Here is a 13,292-nt window from a genome sequence, read left to right as displayed (position 1 = left end):
AGCTTTTCTGGAAAACTTGAGGCATGCGTATGCGGACACATGAATGCGTACGTGAGAATTTTCTCCGTTTCATACACTCGCGTACGGATGAGGTGCATGCTTACGTGAGTTTCTCAAATTTTACAATCATGCGTACGCATGAGGCATGCGTATACATGAAAGGCCAAGTTTTGAAAGTGCGCGTACAGGGCAGTATTCATGCATACGCGAGCCACCCCCTCTGTGTGGAGAACCCGCATATGCGGGAGGTGCTCGCGTACGTGAGATTGCAAGATTTACGTCCGTGCGTACACATGACCATGTTGTTTTAGAAAAGTGGCATTTTTGAGTTTTAAACATACTCACTAACTTTCCAAACCACTTTAACACTTGTTTAAGGTCTGTAAGCGAGTTTCTTAGCTTTAAAACAAGGGTGAATATGTCAAATGAGTTAAGTGGATATTGAGAAGGATTTGTAAAGTGATAATTATGTAATGAGGTAATGGTAATGCTGAATAATAAGTGAATGATAAAGATGATGATAATGACAGTGAATTGTGATTGTATGAGATATGAAAAACGATGATGATTAATTCTGATGAGAATGATGAGGTATGATTTGTGACTGAGAATGGAATGCTAATTGTTTGCCTGGCAAGAATGATGGTATAGTCCCGCTTGCTCAGTGCGTAGTGGATGTGGAGAAGGTGGAAAAACACACTATTATTTTCCCCCATGTTTTTCTCTAGATGCAAGGTGAAAAGGCGCACTCCTTCGTGATACCTCCAGGAGAAGGTGGAAAGGCACTCTCCTTCATTTATTATTTTCTTGGGGATGCGCAACCTAGAGACAATGTTCGGGTTAGCTACCAGATGTGTCGGGTTCTGGCAGTTTAACCAACACGTGAGCTCATGGCCAGTAGAAAAGGCATTCATCATATGCATTTGTCTGTTTTGTATGAGTTTGCATTTGTTTTGACTTGCCTAATTTCTTATCTGTGGTTAACTGCTATCTGATCTGTTTGCTGTAACTGCTATCTATATATGTTCTTTCCTTGTCTATTTTGTATGTGTTTGTATTTCTGAGAGACCCCTCATGTGGTAGAGGTGTGATGAAGGTTGTTCTATATGGTGATTAGGAGGTTTGAAGGAGACAGAAAGTGAAAAGTTATATTAGAATTAGAATCCATTGATAGATTACTGAAACTTATGGTTTAGTATAATCTTTAAGTTTGATTTTGAGTGTCGGAGTTCCAAGAATGCTTCTAGATTTTCCGAGACCTTATATATTATCTATGTGGACACCTTAACCATACTGAGAATCTCCGGTTCTCATTCTATATATATTCTGCTATTTTTCATATGCTAGTCGGGAGATACCTCACTAAGCATTCTGAAGACTCTTTGGAAGTGAAGAACTCTTTTGGGACTTAGCTTTTGTATTTTGTTTATGTATATATATGTAAATAGATTCTCCATGTTGTATATATTATGTTTTGTCCCTCTTAGAGGATGACTTGGAGAAACAGGGTTTATTTTGGGGTTTGAGTTAGACTTTTGGGTTATATATATATATGTATGTATACTCTGGCCGGTCTTAGCTTTATAGGTCAAGTCTAGAGCTTGATAACTATATCTTTTGGAACTTTGATCTTTATGTATATAGTTTATCCTTTTTGTCCTATCTTGTTTATCCGTACGTTTATCCGGACAAGTGTGATGTGTTTTCTAATACGCTTTTGATTAGCTTCTTCTTCAAGGCTCTTAGTTATAAGATCTTTCAACTACATTAATATATGTATTTTTATTTTTAAAGGTCGTAGTGCCTCACCACCTCTGATTTACGTCCTTGGCATAAAGCTCTGTGTGGTAGGGTGTTACAGGGGAGGTCAAGTTCATGGCAGAAAAACTGGTAAATTTTCAAAAAATCCCAAGAATTGGATGAAATTGAGAAGGAGCGACTTTACAAAGACCGAGAATCTCAGTTTCAAACTCAGTAAAAGGAAGGCTCAACCCTAGCCTAGTGAAAAAACTCTCATACATGTAAATAAAATGGCGTTCCTACTTGTCAAATCGGGGAAAATAAATTCTCTCCTCGGCATCGGCTACTACAATCTCATATTTATTTTCATCTTTCCGATCTCTACACACCCTATGTTGTCTACGAAAGGTCTCGGCATATTAATTATCAATAATAAGGACAACAGTTATATCTACCCAATTTAAGTCGGACGAAAATTTTGACGACATGTTGAGTATTACTAAATGAGACATAAAGCTATACCTACAAATACAACAAAACAAAATCATCACCACAAATTGACAATCCAAGCAAGAGAAATAAAAACATTCTGATAAAGCTACAAAAGGTCGGACCAGTTTTGCCAGCCACAAAAGAACTTCAAAAGTTCTCAAAACCTCTTATGAACCAAAGCATCATATAACAACACTACAAGATTGAAATGGCATCATTTTTGGAAGGAAGAAGCGGCACCATTTGGGGCACCATAAGGCAAAACCCCATACTCAAATGCACAGTAAAAAAATAAAATATTCAAGAAAAGAAAAACAACAAAGCAATCACGAAGAGCATACTAAAAAGAAATTGTCATTGCTTACATAAAAAAAATGGTACCAGAAGCGTATCACTTAGCACATAGATACAAAAAATAAAGTCCAAAATGCCAAAGAACCAACCTTAAAGGAATACGAAGAGGAAGAATGCACGAAAACAGTAAATGCACGTACGTTCCAAACCCCTTGAGAAATTGCGAACGAAAGTGAAAATTCATGATAGAGAAATCTTGAAAATAAGAATGGTTGCAGCGAAGAAGATGAAAAGCTTGAAAAAAGGGGTGTGGTGATTAAAAAACATTTCAGAAGAAGCGAAAAAAAAAAGAGAAAAGGGTTGGGGTATTTATCAAGTACCAGGGACAAAAGGGTAATTTTATCCCTCCTCATTAATGACGTACGGTTACCAAAGTAACCGTATAAAAATGTGTAAATGACTACGAAAAGACATGATGCTACAAGTTCGCAATAACACGTCGAGTACCCAACTTAGCAAGGCAGCGTGCCCGATGTGATGCGTTAACACACAAAAGATCAGGCTAGTCTACGAATGCTCAAGTACGACCTCATGAAGCTCGGACTCAAGCAGAGGTACTGTTCATACTTTGGCCTAAGAATCCTAACCAAGCCCAAAATGAATAAAGTCCAATTAAGAGATCCAACTCAATCCACCCCATACCTAACTTTATAAAGGTCGGACACCGCAACAAGAGTCTGGCCCCACCTACCCAAGTAAGTAATCGACTCCTAAGGTATCTCCTATCATCTAGAAAGAGGATCTCAACAACCTCCTTAACAAATGGGATAATCATCCACCATCAAAGGTGGAGCTACTCTAAAAGGTAGTTATTAATTCTACTATAAATACACTGTCAGAACCTAATCTATTGAAAACCTTCCTAAAACCTTTGTTAACTTAAGCATCAGAGTCTCTTGCAGGTACCACCCCTCACCTCCTCACAAAAAACTCGGACAACGACACCTCAGCATTAATGGAAGTCGGACACTGCTCAAAAGGAGCTTGGATCTCACGTTCAGGCTCAAAAGCAACCCAATTTCAAGTAACCTCAAAACAATTAAGTTAACCTTAAACTCCACACTCTCTCTAATAAACTTTATTAAAGTTTGATTTTTATTATACCTAAAAAATAAGAAAAATGTATACAAAATTTATGTCTAAAATTCAAAAGAAAACTTTATACGCCAAAATATGTTAAAAATATAATTATTTATATACTTTTATATAATAATTTAAATTTCGGAACAGGTAATTTTGCGATAAATCTCAATATGACAAGGGGGAAAGTTTAGTAATGGTAACTAGTGGTTTAACCTTTTGGGAGATTTTAAAATATATACATTGAAAGCATTGTAATAAATGTGTTATTAAATAATTTCATATGTACATATAGGGCATATAAATTGCCCAATTGCGTGAACGATAATCTCTTCTTAAAGTGCATTTGAATTTTTTCTTGAGGTCGTTTTCGGATCGAGATTGTGTTTGGTTGGGGTTTTAGAAGGGGCTCCGGGTGTTGGGAGATGGCACCGCGTGTTATCATGATTGTGTTTTATTTATATAATAATTTTGTGGATAACTACTGTATAATCTGTGACTTCTTGATAAGCTCTTTCACTTTTTTCTACCTTTTTGGATAATGTTTTTATTTTCATATAATTATTTTTCCCTAATTTTCTTTCCTTCTAGAACCAATGGTCGGCAATTAATTATTGTTGTTTAGCTAGAAGTTGTAAATCTAAGCTATGAATTTCTTATTCTTATTTTTATGCAAAAATATCATTAATTAACACTAAAATAATTATAAAAAAATTAATAATTAAATTTGGTCTACTAGAATTTTTTATACATTTTTACATTTTTTTTAATTTTAAATTTAAAGTAATGAAACATTTGATCTACTAGAATTTTTGTTCCTCTTTCAATCACTGTTGTTATTTTTTTTTCTCTTTTTTCACAGTCTCTCTTATTCACTTATCCTCGTCACTGTAACCTGCTTCAGACGATGCCACAACTCGTTTTAACTGTCGTCGCAACCTAATTTTCTATTAAGTATCATTTTCACGCTATCTCTTGTATATGATATATTTTATTGTTAATTGTCCCTTTATGTATTTTAATCTATGTTAATTACTTTCATACTCTTTGTTTAATTCAAATGTGCAGTTGTCCTTTAAACTTGTGATTTTGTTCTTCAAAGTCTTGCTTATTTGTTTTTTTTTAATATTATACAATAATTTTTAATTATCTTTGAAGTCATCTTGCTATGGCTTACGAATGAACTTGTGTCAATTTTATGTGAAAAATAAAGGGTTCGACAAGTCTAACATGCACACACAAATAGTACTAAAACTGCAAAGATAATTCTAAATTTTATTGACATTCAATTATATTTTTATTTCTGAAGCATTGTTTTTGTCATATTAATTACATCACAACAACACTACATAATTCAATTGAAATACTCATAGCGGTATATTTGTAACACATTGCTGTATATTTTCTGGAACATGAACATAAAATCATTCTCAATTTATATTAATATTAATCGCTGGTTTTAGAATTTCAATAACCTAGAAATAGATGTGATCTCAAAATGAAAATAATAATAACAAATATATAAAGTTGACTATATGTGTAATTTTGGTTTAGTTAATTAGATCAGTTACTGCTTTCGACTAGTGCAAACTGAAAAGGTGTAATAGCATATAAAATCAAAGTATAATAATACGACAATATTAATTAATTTTAAAGCTTAGAGCATAACAAGTAGTTAATAAACAAAACGTGAAAAGTGTAGGAGAGGAAAGAGGTACAGAAAATTCAACAGCTACTGTGCACCTTTTAAGGAGTCTCTGCCCCATCTGTTTTTGTTGTTTCAGGTTACTTTTATTTTGTATGCGGAAGAATGTCACAAGAAATTGCTTGTTGAGGTTTGTAGCATATGTATTTATGTTTTTTTCTTCTTTTTTGTTATTTAGAATGAGCCCATCCAAGGCACCAATATGTTTACTTTTATTTAGCCTTTAGAAGTATTATAGAAATAGCTTTTGGGGATTCATTGGTGCTGACTTTGTCTTCTTCCAATCTCTCTTATACTATAATTTACTCAAGCAAAAAAAAAAAAAAAAGGAGATTGACTTTAGTGAGAAATTCAATGTGGCTTGGATAATGTTTTCGTACATACTTTTATAATGTTAAAAAGATCTAATTATCAATTCTTCCAAAAATAAATTGGTTTTGTCTCAACTTGTTAGTATCTTTTTAATATGTTCAACCTTATTTTTTACACATAGATATAGCCGAATTAGTACTTAACACACTCCTCACTACTTAGATTCTAAGAGCGAACCGGAATATGATTTGAAAATTCTTTTTCTCTTGAAAAATTATTAAGAAATTTGAGTTATTCATTAAAAAAAAGTGATGGAGTAGTTTTTTTTTCTTTAATTTGTATGGGTGGTTCAAGCATAAATGTGTGCACGATATATAAGAAATTTGGTTTCTATTTTAAAAATATTTGTTCTTATCATTTTTTGCTGTTTATATACAAACTTAGGTTTCATTTTGAATTGTCTATTGGTATCCAGTAAGTAATGGGTTAGAAATTTTCTCATGAAGAGGTTAATAGTAAGCATATATCATATGACCAGTCTAACCAGGACAAAGCAAAATAGGAGAAAGTTGACGGAGAGTATATGGATGAGGACAACACAAATGTGGAACCATTGTTTGATGATCACGACTTTGATGAAGGATATAATATTGATTCACTCGAAAATATTGGGATGATTAAATTTTGGAACATCAGAGACGAAGACGTATGTCACTTTCACTTTTCTGATATCGACATTGCATTTGAGTTCTACAATAGATATGCAAGAAGAAGAGGCTTTAGTGCTTGAAAGAACATGACTAGGAAGAGTCATGCGGGCGTACTTAAGTTGAAAAACTTTGTGCCATTGTGAAGGATTTAGACCACAAAATAATTATGATATTGGAAACTGTAAGAAGAAACTCACGTCAGAGACAAGGTGTGGCTGCAGTACAATTATGGAGATTCATTTAGATGTACCTGGTGGTCATTAGTTTATTTCTTATTTTTCTAATGAGCACAATCATCCGCTTCTGGATCTTTGGATGACTGGATTGCTTTGTGGGCATAGATTCATGTCCGAGGCTGATATTGGCCCATGATTAACATGAAAAAGGATAGAATTAGTGTTGGACAGATATATCGGGCATTAGCAAATCAGGCAGGTGGCTATGAGTATCTCTCTTTCATGCAAAGGGGCATGTATAATAAAATAGCAAAGCAGAAGCGCCAGTTACCGGGTGATGCATATGCATCTTTGAAGTATTTAGAAGATCAAGCAACTAATAACCCTTCTCTATATTTTAATCATCACATGGAGATCGATGGTACTTTGTATAATTTATTCTGGTACGATGGTCTCAGTAGGGCAGGTTACTCATTATTTGGTGATGTACTTGCTTTTGATGCTACCTATAAGAGGAATAAATATGTCTCCATTGGTGGTATTTTCTTGTGTCAATCATCACAACTAAATAATTATTTTTGCTGCTGCTTTAATTTGCGATGAGGAAAAAGACACATATAGGTGGTTGTTACAGTAATTGAAGGTGGCAATGAATGGAAAGCACCTGTTTCAGTTATCACGGATAGTGACCCATCAATGAAGTTTTCCATTGAAAAAGAGTTTTTTAATGCACATCATAGGTTATGAGCATGGCATCTGATTTGCAATGCAACAATTAATATTGGCAAGCCCCAATTCACCTCCATGTTTAAAAAGTGTATACTAGGCGACTATAAAATTGATGTATTTCATCAAAAGTTGTTTGAAATGATTGAAGGATTTAGTGTCGAAAAAAGAATTGGATCCTAAATATGTATAAGAAGAGACATTCGTGTGCAACTGCACATATAAGAGAAAAGTTTTTTCTTGATTTTTGGACTACTTCTCGGTGCGAGGGATTAAACTCGATCATTGCAAAGTATGTTAATTCAAGGTATAATTTGGTTGATTTCATTCAACAATTAATTGATGTGTTGACCATATTCAGTGGAAAGAGGTCTAGGCTGACCTCGCATCCGTGAATGAGAAATCCAAAATGCAAACGTGTTTTGAACAATTAGAAAGAAGTGATGCTAATGTTTATACCCTATCTATATTTTATTTGTTCCAACCAATCCTTTCATGAGTTGCATCATTGAAGGTCATAAATATGAGACAAACTGGTTCTTATGTGATTTACTTTGTCGGTTTAGACCGAATGCCAAATGAGATGTAGCGTGTATTTTTTTGTGACATTGAGATGGAATTAATTGTTCATGTATGAGAATAGAGTCATTTGGCATACCTTGTAAACATATAGTTTGCGTGTTGGTGCATGAAGATATAGATAAGTTGCTAAGGTCATTAGTCTTGCCTAGGTGGACCAAGACTGCCAAAGTAAGTTTGCAAAATGCAAATGGATTTAGGTGGGATTCTTTGATGCTGAGTTAATATGGTTGTTTGATAGATTGATTTAGACAACTAGCTAATATTTCTTACCAAGATAACGAGAGATTTAATTTTACACGGGAAATGGCTGAGTTTGTTGAAACAATTTAAGGAGAAAAATGCTACACAAAAAGAGTTGCTAATGATGTAGATAGTATAAGAGCTGTGTGCAAGTAAATGCTTCTGGAGGTGGACTTGCAACCAATGATATGGAACATGGTATGCCAAGGGATCTAAGATTATGTAGAACAAAATGGAGTGCTACACAGTTTAATAAAAGAAAAATCGATGTGGTGAGTGTGGCATGGAGGGCCACAATCAAACAACATGTCATGTTCATCGAGACATTGATCGGTTAGAAAGCCATAGAATTTACATATTTAAGGATGATTTGGATGATTAGGTGAACATCGAAGATGATGAAGTTGTAAGTAATATGTGAATGAGTTACGACAATATTTTAATTGCTTCTTTATAGCTAGTATGAATGATATTATTTTACTTATATTGAAGGCATATGATGAGAATGCTTCATATAGTAGCAATGAAGTTATTGATGTATGATATAGTTAAGAGTATACCGTTGTGGACTCCTTTTGTTGAGTAATTATGTTTATACTTACTACAAATACAAGTATGTTGGTCTCAAAGAGAAAAAAAATGTTATTTTTAATCCTTTAATTTCACCTTTTTTAAATGTTACAATGAAATTTACTTTATCCTTTTTCAGGCGGAAGGAAAATTTGATATTTTGACATGCCATTATAACACCATTTAGATAGATATTCCTTTGAACATTTTAATTGGCTTGCCCAGATTTTGTTTACACCATCTTTATAAATGCATTAGCTTTTGTGTTCTCCACCATGCATTGTTACCATCATCATCTCATGTGTCATCAATTCTCCAAATCACTAGCTCATGTTATATATATCTAAAGTGATTCAATGTTTTTCGATACAGGGTGATTCATTATTTTGTTTTTATATGTAACAATTTAGAAGTCGAGGTATATAGTTTTGATGTTGCTGCTGGTTTGTTTAGATATTCTCACTTTGATAATCTGTGGAAATTAATACCAACTGCACTTGACTTTGAAAAAATTTGGATTTTTGTTTATTAAACTCTTATGGGTTATTTATGAGTTTTTTATGTTGGAAAAAGAAGGTTGTGAAGTGAATGACTGAACTGTAATAATCTTTTTAACTTTTCAAACCCTTTTTCTTTCATTCATTTTCTTCTGATACTCTTACCCTTTTAATCTTCAATTTGTCTTGCATTAAAATATCTCTACAATGGTATTTAATTTTTCAAGGTGCATGCATCAACTTGGTTCCTTAACCGGGTTATGCCTTGATTTCATATGCCTTGATCGAGAATGTGAATGTCAACAGTTTTTTGGAGCTTTTTCTATTAAAAAATAAAATAAAATTATTTTTCATTACGAGTAAGCACTTTTTTCTTGTTGAATTATATAGACCTGGTTTTGTTTAATAATTGACAATACAAAAATATTTTAATAATATTCAGATTTTTATGTGCATAGAAGATATAATAATAATAATAATAATAATAATAATAATAATAATAATAATAATAATAATAATAATTTTAAAATTTTATGAACATTGTGAAATATATATTGAATATTTTATGTTTTTATTTTAATAAAAAAGAGCTCAACATAAAACATAAAGAAAAAAATAGAGTAAATTACCTTTAGAGGAACTACAGGAGTAAGTACATGTTGTAAATCCATCCATTACATAACCTATACAGTTGAATCATTGCTGTGCGGCAAAATCTCATGTCATATAACACAAGGCATTCGAAAGCAATATATATATGTTTTAATAACTACTTATTTGTGCACTTAGAAATACCCATTGCCCTACGGACATCCCAACCCTCAAAACTCACTCTTTTTTATATATCACATTCTACATACTTCTTCGAAAATACTATTTCAGAAAGACTCACTCACTATAATAAAAATATTGTGCTTTATTATTCAAAGTAAACATAATACTTTTTTGTATGTATAGTAGGTAAACTTACTATATTTCTAATTAGAAGTTTGTGTAATTCATCGTCCTCAACCTTACAATGAGAATCTAAATGGTAAAGTATTTTGTCAGGAATGCTCATTACCATTAGATACTAGTGATCTTCATTATCTTTGATTGGGACGTATATTTTTATAACAAATAGAATAATGTAATATGTTTTACTACAAATCTGAGTACTTTTTTATAGTATAATAAAAATATGCAAATAAATACTAAAAACTTACAAATTAAATGTCACAAGTTGGTGGCATATAATGTGCATATTTTTCTTGTAAGACATGATCCTCCATAAACAGCGACACATCATCCTAAATATGTTTGAGTAAATTGGTTATATATTTTACTTGAGTTAAAATGAGATAATCAAGACTTTGACTTACCGCGAATGATGGTGGAAGGGACCAAACATTCTTTAATTTGCTCATGCTAATATTTGATGTTATCTTTAATGCCATCAGCTTTATTATCGGTTCAGACACTTGATTCTCAGGTACTAGACAAAACAGATCTCCTCTGGTGGTAGTTGTGTCATGAATATGAGCCAAATCCTCTCTAACGCAAAGCCACCATTTTAGACACAAGGATAACTAAAATTAAAAATAAAAGATAGTAAAAAAAAATCTTTACGTTATATCATTATTGGCACTAAAGATGTACATAGCCATGTTGACTAAGTCCTCACTCAACATCATCTTTTGTGGTGGTTAGAATTTACAATTAAGATTCTTCACACAACAAAGAAGTTATCCACAATATACATATTTGAATACATACTAACAAATGTGTAACTATATGAAATACCTTTAGGATAGAAGTTGACTTGAATGCCATTTTTTGCTTTTTTGCAGAGCTTGTTTTATTTGTTAACCGTGCATTATCTTTGTTGAAAGTTAACGACCCTTTGCCTACCCTAGTTTTCTCCATCTTGCTTGATAATTGAACTTTGTGCTCAATTTTTGGCATTTAGCAGGCTATGTAATAGCATACGCTTTAAATGCCATATTTTGAATAGATGGTGGATTATTGGCTCATATCAATTTACCCTTTTGTCTTACAAACTTACTCAAATGTTCTTGCATAGTTTTATGAGTTATGCTATTTGCTTGAAAACTCAATCTTGACTTTGGATTCGACTTTTCTTTTCCAATGACGCATGTTTGCATCCCTCTGCAGATTGATGGTGGCATATTGTCCATAATCTCAACATCTTTATTCTCATAGGATAAATCAATAAACACACAAGTCTCAGACTTTACTTGCAATGGACAAGAATTATTCTTTGTTACATTACCAAAAGAGTTATTTTTCATCGCATATACATCTGCATGATCGGATTTTTCGTGATGCTTGTAAAATTTGAGAGATTAGTAAATAATTAGCAAATAAATTAGTTATTAATCTAGAAAATTAAAAAATAGAATCTTATATTTTAATATGGTAGAATTAATTAAAATATGAATTTAGACACTAATTTTAAAGTTTTTGGCGCAAAAACGGGCCAACGAGCCAAACCGGTTGGACCGGGTCGAAACTGGGACCAAGGCCCATTATATAAAAGGATGATTTCAGCCTCCTTCCCCTTCCAACAACACATTTCACACTGCAAAGAAATGGGAGAAGTAAGAACCCTAACTTTATTTCCAATTCAATCTTCAAATTCATGTAACTTTCAATCTGGAGCTTCGATTGTCGCTCTGTTTGCAGCCACGCGACCGCAGCATTAAGCTCTACAAACCCCAGTACTCAATTAGGTAAGAAAGCCACTTTTCAGTTTCAATTTTCTCCTCCCCTAATTTTGAAAATTTGCATGTTGTGAGGTATTGAGATCTTTGAATTTTGATGTTATAGGATCCAATTAGCTTAAGGAATTAGCGGGTTTTTGTTAGCTTGAGACACGGTAAAGGTAAGAAATCCCCCAAAACCTAGTAAATCCCTTGAGTATATATGTTGGGAATTGATGTTTGGTATATAAATGTGATAATATATGTTAGGTAGTGTATATGTGAGATTGGAACTCATTTGAAGAGATTAGAAGCTTGTTTGAGCCTTGGGTGCTGAGATTTCGGTATTAGAGGCTTGTGACCTCGTCAATTTGGGTGCTTTTGGCTTAGGAGAGAAACCAGCCAAGGTATAGTTTTGGTTTCTGATGAGCGGATATTTTATACGCTTTTTGGCATCATTTTCATATAGTTTTCATTATGTTTTGTTTAAGTTTTATTATATTTTCATAGGTTTTAGTGAAAAATTCATGTTTTTGGATTCTACTTTAAGTTTGTGTGTTTTTATATGATTTCAGGTAAATTCTGGCTGAAATTGAGGAGTTTTGGTAAAGTTTGATTCAGAGGCAAGGAAAACGTAGCAGATGTTGTCAGATTCCGACCTCCGTGTATTCAAATGAGCATTTCTGGAGCTACAGAGGTCCAAATAATGCACTCTTAACGGCGTTTGAGAGCTAACTTCCAGAGATTTCTAGCAATATATAATTGTTTACACTTTTCTTCGAAGGAGCCTGCCCATTCTGGGCGTTGAACGCCAAGGAGTTACCCCCTTTTTGGTGTTCAACGCCCCAAAGGGACCTAAGCCAGCGTTGAACGCCACATTCCATCCCATTCCTGGCGTTGAACGCCACCAAGAAGCACAAGGCAGCGCCAATCCCCCCATAATGGGCGTTCAACGCCCATTCCTCAAATTGGATGCGAAGCTCAGCCCAAGCACTGAACCTAAGTAGGCCCAAGAGTGGATTTTCGCACCTCTGATCTATTCTATCATATTTTTGTACTCCTTAGTTACTAGGTCATTATATGTAGGAGGAGATCACCCATGTTTAGGATCTTCTTCCACCACTTTATTTTCGAATACTATTGCTTTCTGTACAGTATGAGCAACTGAACCTCCTAGGTTAAGGTTAGGAGCTCTGCTGATTCTCATGGATTAATAATATTACTCTTTCTATTTCAATCTATCTTTGATTCCATTCTAAGATGTATCTTCATTCTTCAACCAAATAAAACCAGGTGGAACGAGAGTATGACCCATTTTCTACATGGATTCTTGCGAGTCCTTTGCAGGATAGCTTTGAACCACAAGCTTGATTATACATCTCTTAGACGGCTAATCCACGGCTTTG

This window comes from Arachis ipaensis, chromosome B5 (genome assembly GCF_059453495.1).
Source record: "Arachis ipaensis isolate K30076 ecotype BB chromosome B5, ASM5945349v1, whole genome shotgun sequence".
Lineage (NCBI taxonomy): Eukaryota > Viridiplantae > Streptophyta > Magnoliopsida > Fabales > Fabaceae > Arachis > Arachis ipaensis.
Note: the sequence above shows the minus strand (reverse complement) of the source record.